The sequence below is a fragment of the Camelus ferus genome, chromosome 23 (assembly GCF_009834535.1).
Source record: "Camelus ferus isolate YT-003-E chromosome 23, BCGSAC_Cfer_1.0, whole genome shotgun sequence".
Taxonomy (NCBI): domain Eukaryota; kingdom Metazoa; phylum Chordata; class Mammalia; order Artiodactyla; family Camelidae; genus Camelus; species Camelus ferus.
In genome coordinates, this window is record NC_045718.1 from 17,292,588 (window position 1) to 17,303,046 (window position 10,459).

Consider the following 10,459-nt stretch of genomic DNA (forward strand, 5'->3'; position numbering starts at 1 on the left):
TGTTCCCTAGTAAAACAATCTTTACTAAGAGCTGTGGGAGATATACAGAACTATGAAACATAATTCTTACACTAAAATAATAACTGCCATGGCAGCTAATATGTAATTGCTGTAAAGTGAACACCAAGCATTATGTCAAGTACTTTAAATTATCTCACTGTAAGATAGATGTTACCGAGTCCAAACTCGTTCTGCTCACCGCATGACAGGCCAATAAATCGGGAGATGAGGTGTTAGGGCAAGGAACGGTGACTTTCTTCGGAAAGCCAGTAGACTGAGAAGACGGCAGACTAATGTCCTAGAGAAACATCTTTCAAGTCAGAATTCAGGCTCCTTTTATACTAAAAAGGGGGAGGGGTGTGGTTGGTTGTTGCAAACTTCTGGCTGTAGGAATTCTTTGTTCTTGTAGCTGTTCATGTGGGTCAGATCATGGTGCCCCTGTAAACGTCCAACAAAACAAATGTTATTTTCCGTTTTGCAATTTGTTATCTTTATATAAGCGCAAAAGGGTTAATATCCTTAAGGGTTGGAGATTTGAGAATAGGGTCTCCTGTATTTTTCAGGCTAAAGGCAACATTGTTCTGTAAAAGGTGCAGAGCTGGCAAGACTAAGCCTAGAAAACAGGGCACCGGGCTAAAGCAAAAGAAACAGATCTAACATGGGGTCAGATTTGTTCTTTTCTATTACCTAGATACTATTGTTACCTCTATTTTCCAGAAGAGGAAACTGAGGCCCAGTAAAATGAAGTGACTTGTCCAGGTCATGGAGCTCATAAGAGATGAAGCGAGGATTCAACCCCAACCAAGCACAAGGCTTGAGAGTCTGTGCTGGTATCCACTTTGTCAAACTGTTTTATGATCTGGTTGAGAAAAACAAACAGAGCTAAATGCCCTAGTAAGACTGAAAAGAGTTCAGCATAATGCTAGAAGAGATGTCACAAAGGGATGCAAGTTTACTTTAGGGAAAATAAATGTATTACTGTAGGACTCAGGAGAGAGTGAGAACCTGGCAGGCTGATGATCAAGGAAGTACCTACTTGGACCAAGCTGGGCAGGAAGGGCATTCCTTGTGAGTGAGTCAAGACCGGACGTGGGAAACTGTGCCAGAAGTCAGCAAAGAAGGTGATTTAACTCGGTTGTAGCAAGTTTTATTCATCCATAGGAGACCAGTGAGAGTGAGGTAGGAAGCCCCATGAAAAAAGACTGGCAGGACCGCCAGGCAGGGCCACTACTCTCCTGCGGTCACCATCCACTTCCCTGGCCCAGTGGCATTATCTCACTTTTTAAACTCTGAAACGGCTTACTTCTAGGAAAGTGGAACTTACCCCTAAGAGTCTATTGGTTCCCTGAGCTAACTCCTGATTGGTCCATTTCTATAAAGCTTGTTCCTAATCAGTCACCTTTATTATACCTTATTTGCATATGATGTTACAAAATGTTGCAAAGTCTAGACTGGTAGCCTATAAAAGGCTATGTAAACCTATAGATGGGGTCTAGAGCTTGGAGTGTTAACTCCTTTGGGCCCGCTGGCATAATAAACCTGAGTTCTCCATCCCTCGTAGTGCTGCTTGGTCTCTCGCCTGGATCCAGGTTGCTGTCACAACTGACGTATAACACTGAGCTGTAACACACTTTGCTGCAACAAGAACAAGGCAGGAAGGGTTAATATCATATGACAAAAGGCCTTGAGGGGAGGCCAAAAAGACTGGATTTTATCTGGTGGAAATGGGAAGTAATTGTTGATCATTTGAGAGCTTAATCTGGACATAATATGGGTAATCACTTGCCAGGAGCAGAGAAGGTGGGAAGAAAAGCTAAGGGCTGATTGTGAAAGTCTGGATAAGGGTTTCCCAGCAGACTGGGGTTAGTGAAAGTGGAAAGAAAGGTCTGGATTTTGGATGGGAAGAACTAAGACTTATGAAAAAAAAAAAAATGTTGGCTTCTGTCTTCTCTACCAAGGAGAAAAATTTTCAACCTAGAAAGGATGGAACAGATATGATTAAAATGTAATTAAACTGCAAGAAGTTCAAGTAGAATACCTTCAAATCACTGGATTCAAATAAATTACAACCCAGAACAAACACTAAGCAATTATGATTTTGAATCAGCTGATAGGATTTCTGTTAAAATGAAAGTAAATATTTCTAGAATTAATAGTAATATATGCTCATATAGGAAATAAATTGAAATAGAAAGAAGAAAAAAATCAGTAAGCTTACCCTACAGATAAAATTTTAGTTAACATTTTGGTTTATTTTTTTCAGTCTCCTTTTTATTTTATTTTATTTTTCAGTCTCTTTTATATATAACTTTGTTTCCATGTTGACACCTAGTCAGGTTGATGATCATATTATGTACAGAATTTATAATTTTCATCTTGTTTGAATAACATTTTAATAAAACATTTCATATTTTGTTACAAATTTATTTGTATGTATACTTCTTAATAATTATACAACATTCAGGAATATAGGTATATGTACTAAAAGTTAACCAAATATAGTTGGATATTTAAGTACTTTCTAATTTTTTTTTTAATGTAATTGTGATAACTTTTTGCTTAAAGTCTTTTTGCTGAATTGTGAAAAACCTTCTTAGGCTATTTTTCCAGATAAAAATCTTTAGGGAAAAACGAGAGAGTATGAAATTAGAAATCAATTTAAACATAATTTCTATTTTGGTGGGGAGGAAACAGTTAAACTGCAAATCTTAGTGAGACAACAAAATGACTGTTTATTTTAACCACTTTGCTGCCCCTGAAGGAAGGTCAGTTGATAATGACACATGGGAAAAAGTCTTAGCAAAGGAAACATCCAAGGAGGCACAACGGCTTGACAATTAACAGCAGAAGTGCACTCTAGTTATAGCTCTACTTGTGTGTTTTTATAGAGCATTTTACATTTATTTACGTGCATTTACATTTAAGTTAACTGGGACAATGAACACAGTATATTCTTAAGTATAGGTATAATTATTCTCTTAATTCATCATGTTGTGTTTTAAAATCCTGAATTCATGGAAACAGTAGATTGTGGAAAAGATATCTGAGTCAGTTAGTACCCACCGACACAGTGAAAACTATGGTGCTTGGGGTGAGCAGACCAAATACACAGCACCCTTTAAAAACCCGGCCCCTGCAGGGGTTGTTGTTTCATCTTGCGGTACCTTACATTGTGAGGTGTTAGAGGTGTGATGCACTAAGCACAAAACCTGCCCTCAGATGATTGAGTTCAAGTCTTGCCCTGATCATTACCAACTGTATGACTCTGGACTAGTTAGGTAATCCTTGAAATCCACTTAAGGATGATCGTAACACCTGCTTCATGAAATGGATGGAGGACTAATGAGATACCAGTGAAAAACACCCCAGAGGCAAGAAGATCCTCCCTGCACTTAAATTGTTGCTGTCATCACATCACCTCCGCGTTATTCTGGCACAAGATTTAGTGGGGATTCACTGAACATGGGAGCCTGAAACCCTCCTCACTAGCCCTAGAACACATTACCAGCTCCTGAGATGGTGCAGTGAGAACAAACTGGGGTCAAAACTGTATGAATGTTGGAATCTCCTTGATTGTCATTCAATGGGAGGTCACACTGGAAGTTCCCATGGATGTTCTGGTAATGATGAGCCCTCTGATTTGACCCTGTGCCTCTCAGAATATAGTGAACAACCTGGGTTATCCTATCCAAATCGAAAGATTGATCCAACCTGCTTATAAATGTTTTTGTCATGTTGTCAACTTTCTTATATATATATATAGTAACTCAGTCAGCAAAGCCAAGTACTGTTGTTCCTTACAGGCTAAGATGATTTCACAAGCAAAGTTAACACTACTTCATTAAAGCCGATCTGCTAAATTAAGGAGCAAAAAGGGAATGGGTATATTTGATTGTGCTATCCTTGATGTTATAACTTACTTGGTTCTTTGTTGCTCAAGCCCACCAACTCCAGAACTGAAAACTTTGATCTCATTTTATGGTTTTTAATCACCTTTATCGAGGTGCCACTTACATTAACCAAATGGAAACATTTAAAGTATTCAATTTGATGAGTGCTGACCAATGCATACACATGTAACCATCCCCCACCGCCAGTTGATACATAGAGTATTTCCGTTGCCCTCATAAGTTCCTTCTTGCCCTTTTGTAATCAGACCATTTCCAGTGCTCATTGTAGGGAGCCACTGAGTTGACTTCTATCACTGTAAACTGGTTTTGTATGTTCTAGAACATCACATAAATAGAATCATAGAGTATGTATTCTTATGTGTCTAGCTTCTCTTGCTCAGCAAGGTTTTGCATTTCACTCATATTGGTGTTTGTATCACTAAAACGTTCCTTACCAGTACCGAGTAGCTATCCGGAAGTAACAATGTATAGAAGCACCAATGTATGGAAGCACTGTAATTCGTTTACCCATTCAGCTATTGATGGACATTTGAACTCTTTCCAGTTGAGGCTATTATGAATAAAGCTGCTGTGAACAGCTGCGTGCAAGTCATTTGCAAATATGTTTTTATTTCCCCTGGGTCAATGCTTAGAAATGGAATTGTTGGGTCATAACGTATCTGTTAAGCTTTATAAGATGTGACCAAAGTGTTTCCCAAAGCAGCTATGATATTTTACATTCTCACTAGCAAGGTATGAGAATCCCAAGTGTTCTATATCCTCACTGATGCCTGGATTTTTAAGGTCTTTTTAAACTTTAGTCGCTCCAGTGGGTGCTTAGTAGTATTTTATTGCTTTTGATTTTCATTTCCCTGATGAATAATGATGTCGAGTTTTTTTTTCCCCCTGTGCTTGCTTTGGCCATTCAATATCTTTTTTTTTTTCTGTAAAATGTCTTCAAGGAATGGAAGCAATATATGGGGAGACGCCTAGGTCTGGGTGGATAATGGTACCATTCTTTGAGATAAAACAGGTTTGAAGTAGAGAGAAAGGTGATTAAATATAAAAATGAGCTCACTTCCATATACGTCTCAAATAAACTCAAAATCATCTTAAATAGGTCTTTTATCCTGGAAAGTTCTTTCCAATTGGATATAGCAGTCAGGGAAGATTTACCTAAACTATGAATTATAAGAGAGAAATGGCCAAAGGTTGAAAGAATGTTTTCAGCCCTCATCTTAATAATTATTAAACAAATATTTATCAAACAAGCCAATAAATTCCAGGGCCATCAAGAAGATAGACTGGTAAATATAATTTAACAGCCATTTATTCAGTGCCTACTCTGCGCATGGAATTGCACTAGGGATAAAAAGATACAAAGATAAATTAGACCTTATACTTGCCCTCAATGAGTTCAACCCTCCCTGCACTTAGACTTGCCCTTCAACTAGCCCAGATGTGGCAGAATGAACTAAGAATGTACCAGCGAGGAGAGGCCAAGTGCTTTGAAACACAAGGATTGGTGTGAGGGAGGAGGAAAGAAAGGCTATCACAGGCATCTTAGAGGAGGTGGTAACAGATGGAGACCTTGAGAAAAGAGCAGCATTTTCAACAGCAATTACAGTTTTTGCTTGTTTGCGGTAAATTGCCTTCTTACAGCAGACTTTTTGGCTTTATATGAGAAAGTGCAGTTTATCCCAGGGAAATGCTCCTCACAGAGGTCATTGGCTTTAATTTGACAACAAAAACAAGAGCTGTAGGAAAATATTTACCCACAGGTGAATCCTGAGAAATATCAAGGAACAGTTAACTTTATGTCCCAACAAATATAAAGTAACCTATGTAGCAAAAAGAGCCTAATTCTAAAGCTAGTTAGACTTGGGTTCAAACCTTGGCTTTGCCATCTGTATCCTTTAGTCCTATCATTTTCTCTTCTGAAACTCTGTTTTATCACGTAATACTAATGTACCCATGGCATTGCTGTGATGGTTAAGCAGCGAGGTTGAACATCAGACTAAGAGTAGCACATGCTATGTGATGCTTAAATGCAAATTTCTTCCTTCTCTCCTCATCCTTGTGCAATTCTAATGAGCTCAGATTGCAATTCTGCTTTTTAATTCGCAAGATCATAAATCAAGGCAAACAAAATGCAGATGGGACTACAGGGGAGTTAGAGAAAGAAGGACAATGTTTAAACAAATCTGAATTTTTGTAAATGACTAATGTTTGCCAAAGAACAAATTCATCTGGGTGGGGACAGAATAAGGAGAGTAACTGAATGATCTCAACACTATTAGAATCTCCTTTGGAAATTTTATATTTCTTTTATAGATTTTTAAATTTTTAAATTATTTTTATTTTTTCATGATATGAAGTCTTTTTAATTTACATTTAAATTAAATTAAATTAAATTTTCTTAAACAACTTTATTGCAGTATAATTTCTGTACAATAAACTATACGTATTTCAGATATACAGTTTGATGAATTTTGATAGATGTATATGCCAATGAATCCATTACCACAGTCAAGATAGCTAACATTTCCATCACTCCCCAAGAGGTACAAATTATAGATTTTTTTTTAGATTATATGCCATCACATGCTCTTTTTATAGATTGCATGAAAAGTGGGCAAGTCCTGGTATATGAAGTGTTCATTCCTGTCTGTCATCACCATCTATAGTTGCTAATATTTACTGAGTATCTACTGTGGGCCAAGCAATGTATCAAATACTTTACGTACGTCATCTCATTTATCCTTCACAAAAGCCCTCTGAAGTAGGCAACATTATCAAACCTGAGTTATAAATAAGGGATCTGTGGCACAGAGTGGTTGGGTACCAGGCCACACACACAGTAAGGGAGCTACAGAGTCAGTATTTGAGACTAAGTCAGTATGACTCCCAAACCGGCCTACTTGGTCTTTGTTCTATGTTGTCTCCCATCACACACTCACATCCACACACATGGATACACATCCACATATACTCACACACATATACACATCCCCCGACATTTACTCAGACACCCAGCCACATACACATTAGTACACATACCTACACTCACTTGCATACAGATACATTCAAACACATGCACGCACGTGCGTGCGCACCCCAAAGTTTGCTGTCTCCTCCACTGTACCACCTCCACTTTGGCAAAAATTCACTGCTGTCTCAGAAAACCATGGCTTGGCAAAGAAACATCTGCTTATGCGAGTCAAGCATCACACTTCCATCATACTTCCATCTGCCTGCCGAGCCTTTCCTCACACACACAGGGAAGCCAGAGGCAGGGCAGGATGCCATTGTGCAGATGAAAACGTCACAAGGCATGAGGCCAGTTTTCTGGGTCCTGTTCAACCTCCACCCAGTGGAAAAAAAAATAATCTGATATTGCACACTGCTACCCTGATTAGCGAATTCCTGGAGAATAAGCTTCCCTTATAAGAAATAGGAGTCTGCGCCCTTGTTTTCATTCATTTTTAAAACACATACTTTACTGATCTGCGAAGCACAGCTGCCCTTGACTGCAGCAGCATGACAACATACCTCAAAAAAAGTGTTTTTCCTTGGCCATTTTACAATTAATTGGGGATAATTTGAGGCCGAGTTATGAATGCAAATGTGAAAGACTGGTTTCTTAGAACTGAGGAACTGACAGACACGTGGGGTACTTTGGTAGCGTAGAGGAAGGTTCTGGGTCTGACGTTGGGAGCAGGATGCCTTCCTGGAGGAAGTGATGGCTGAGCAGTGTAACATAGGGGTTAAGATCCCAAGCCCCAGCTCCATCCCTCACAAACCGAGTGATGGGGGGGGGGTTACTTAACTTCCTTAAACACCGTCTCACTTATCTCACTGACAACTAGGGTGATGTTTGGTTCACAGTTTTGTGTTCCTAGGCTCTAAGGAAATTGCATTATTCTCTTCTTTTTCCACTGCTCTCTCCTTCCCCTTTATTATTTGTACTCAAGTGTGTGTGGGAGTAGGGGGTGGTGTGGGAGGCAAGGCTCACTCCTTGGGCCTCTCTGAGTTTCTGTTGACACTCTCTCCCTTGCCTTGCCTTCAGCCATGTCTCACTCACGCTCCGGCTCCATCCCTCCTACACTTTCATCTCATGCTGTCCATCTCCATGTAGACACCTTGCCAAGGCATTTCTAAATTCCACAAGTGTGCAGCCAAATTTGTTATTTCTTCCCTAAATTGCCTCTTGACTTTGGAATAGATAATTCTTTTTTTTTTGGGAAAAAATATTTTTTTAATTGAAGTATAGTCAGTTACAATGTGTCAATTTCTGTGTACAGCATAATGTCCCAATCATACATATATATACATATATTCATTTTCATATTCTTTTCCATTAAAGGTTACTACACAGTATTGAATGTAGTCCCCTGTGCTATACAGAAGAAATTTGTTTTTTAATCTATTTTTTATGTATAGTAGTTAATATTTGTAAATCTCAAGCTCCAAAATTTAATCCCTTCCCACCCCCTTTACCCCATTAACCATAAAATTGTTTACTGTGTCTGCCAGTCTGTTTCTGTTTTGTAGATGAGTACATTAGTGTCTTCTTTTTCAGAACAAATAATTCTTTCAAATAAGGCTCCCAGTCTCACAGGCACCAAACCTCTGACTCAGCTTTAACGCTTTTTTCCTTTTCCTTATCTGTCAGTCACCAAATTCTATGAGTTCTTCCTTTGAAACTTGTCTGGTCAGAATGAACATAGAAACTCACAAGGCTTTAGTCATTGTGGCAGGGGTTTCTTAGAGTAACAAGATTGCTTCCTTAAAATAGATTTATTAATTTTATTAAAAAAATTTTTTGGGGGGTGAGGAGGTAATTAGGTTTGTTTGTTTGTTTGTTTATTTATTTATTTATTTAATGGAAGTACTGGGACCCAGGACCTTGTGCATGCTAAGCACACATTCTACCACTGAGCTATCCCCTCTCCTCTGATTTATTAATTTTAAAACTCAAATTAAAGACATTTCTGCCCTTTAATCTTAAATGATTGGACTATTGCATCGTTAGCTAAATCTAGTCTTTGCTCAGTCACTCCCATGGCAACATCTTACACACTACTCCCAAACTAACCTTGTACTTCCCTGATTAACAACTTCAACAATCTTCCAGTCAGTTGTCCAATGCTTCTGAAGATCGTAAAATGTAGAAGCCTGTGTTTAAAGATCTCTCAAGTCTGTTGCCAGACTATCTTCAGCCTCTTCTTTTATTGCTCCAATTCAGTTACTCCTGCTCTTCCTAAACTCAGCTCCTTACTGTTCTTAGAATCAACTGAGCTTTTACTGACCCCAGACTTTGCTCATACCATTCTTATCTCTTTTCATATTTTTTCCCTATTGCATTGATATTCATTTGTCATATTTAGCCGAATCACTAGGCTGTTAGCCTCCTCAACTCCGACTGCCGTGTTCCTTTCTCTTTTCTGAACCCTGCATCACATTGATTCCTAGCATTTATCACATAAAACCTCCCTCTTAGGTTATAGATTCTTGAACACAAGTATTAGTACTTTCTTAGTGTGCTCAGCGTGTGCTCTGATTTATTCAAAGTCTTTGATGTAGTCATGGGATGGTTCCTGGCACACGGCTGAGAGCCATGTTTCTTAACCTCTGCCAAAATCATAGACCTACTTTCTATATTTTCAAATGTTTTTCAACCTTGTTATATAAACATTTTTGGAATTGGATAGTTCTATAGGGACTATTCTAGTCCCAAGCTCTCTCTTAATCAGTGAGTGAATGAGACCCTGGGAACACATAGCTGGCTCTTGGTAGATCAAGTATGAAGACTCAGGTCCAATGTTGACACCAGACGCAACTGAGAGTCTCAAACCACCTTCCCCCAAAATGCCTAATTCAGTATCCTCCACATAGAAGAAATCTTTGCTGAATGGTTTCAACAAAAAGAATGCAGTGTGGCAGAGCAGGATACATAAGTATATAAGTTTGGGAACCAGAAAAACTAAATTCTGGCCTGATCACTTATTAGCGGCACAGATTTGGGCAAATTGACTACCTTCTCAGCTTGTTTCCTCATCTGTAAAATGTGGACAGTTATCTCTATGAAGTTGTGTTGGAGAAATGGTATATCATATATATGAAGTGACTGGAACGCAACAAATTGAGGCCATTATTTAAAATAGTCTTCAGTAAATTACAAATTCACTTACTTCTTGTTGATAATGCATAGCTTTTTTTTTTTTTTTTTAAATCATAGATCCTTTTTCTAAGTTGAGTAAATTGATACCGGATTTCTTTTTCCCCTTTTTCTTCCTTTTTTCAACATTCTGAGGAGAATGTTGAAATGCTGAGAGTAGTATTACTAACATCTCACTAAAGAGTCCACCCAGTTATTTCTCATAAAAGATCCTTTAAAAATGTACTATGAACTAAGTACTAAATGCTTAGGGAATTAGTGTAGCTAATTATAATATTTTCTGGCATTTGCAGGACTCATGGTTTTTTCTGGGTAAAAGGTTATTATATTCACTTAATAAACACTTAGGTCTAACAGGGCTCATAGTTAACTCTTCTAACAGCTACAT

At 38.3% G+C, this 10,459-nt stretch overlaps 1 long non-coding RNA gene across 7 annotated transcripts in view; it reads right to left on the minus strand.

Annotated features, from left to right (window-relative positions):
- The window catches only part of LOC116659421, a 37,978-nt gene extending 30,476 nt beyond the window's left edge, over positions 1–7,502 (minus strand). For 6 of the 7 annotated variants that reach the window (XR_004314801.1, XR_004314803.1, XR_004314804.1 and 3 more), the window contains exons 1-2: positions 705–7,502; positions 200–438 (exon numbers count right to left, since the gene is read on the minus strand). This is a non-coding gene — a long non-coding RNA (uncharacterized LOC116659421). The remainder of the gene's footprint in view (positions 1–199; positions 439–704) is intronic. The other variant, XR_004314805.1, reaches the window with a different exon arrangement.
- Positions 7,503–10,459: the final 2,957 nt, after the last annotated feature.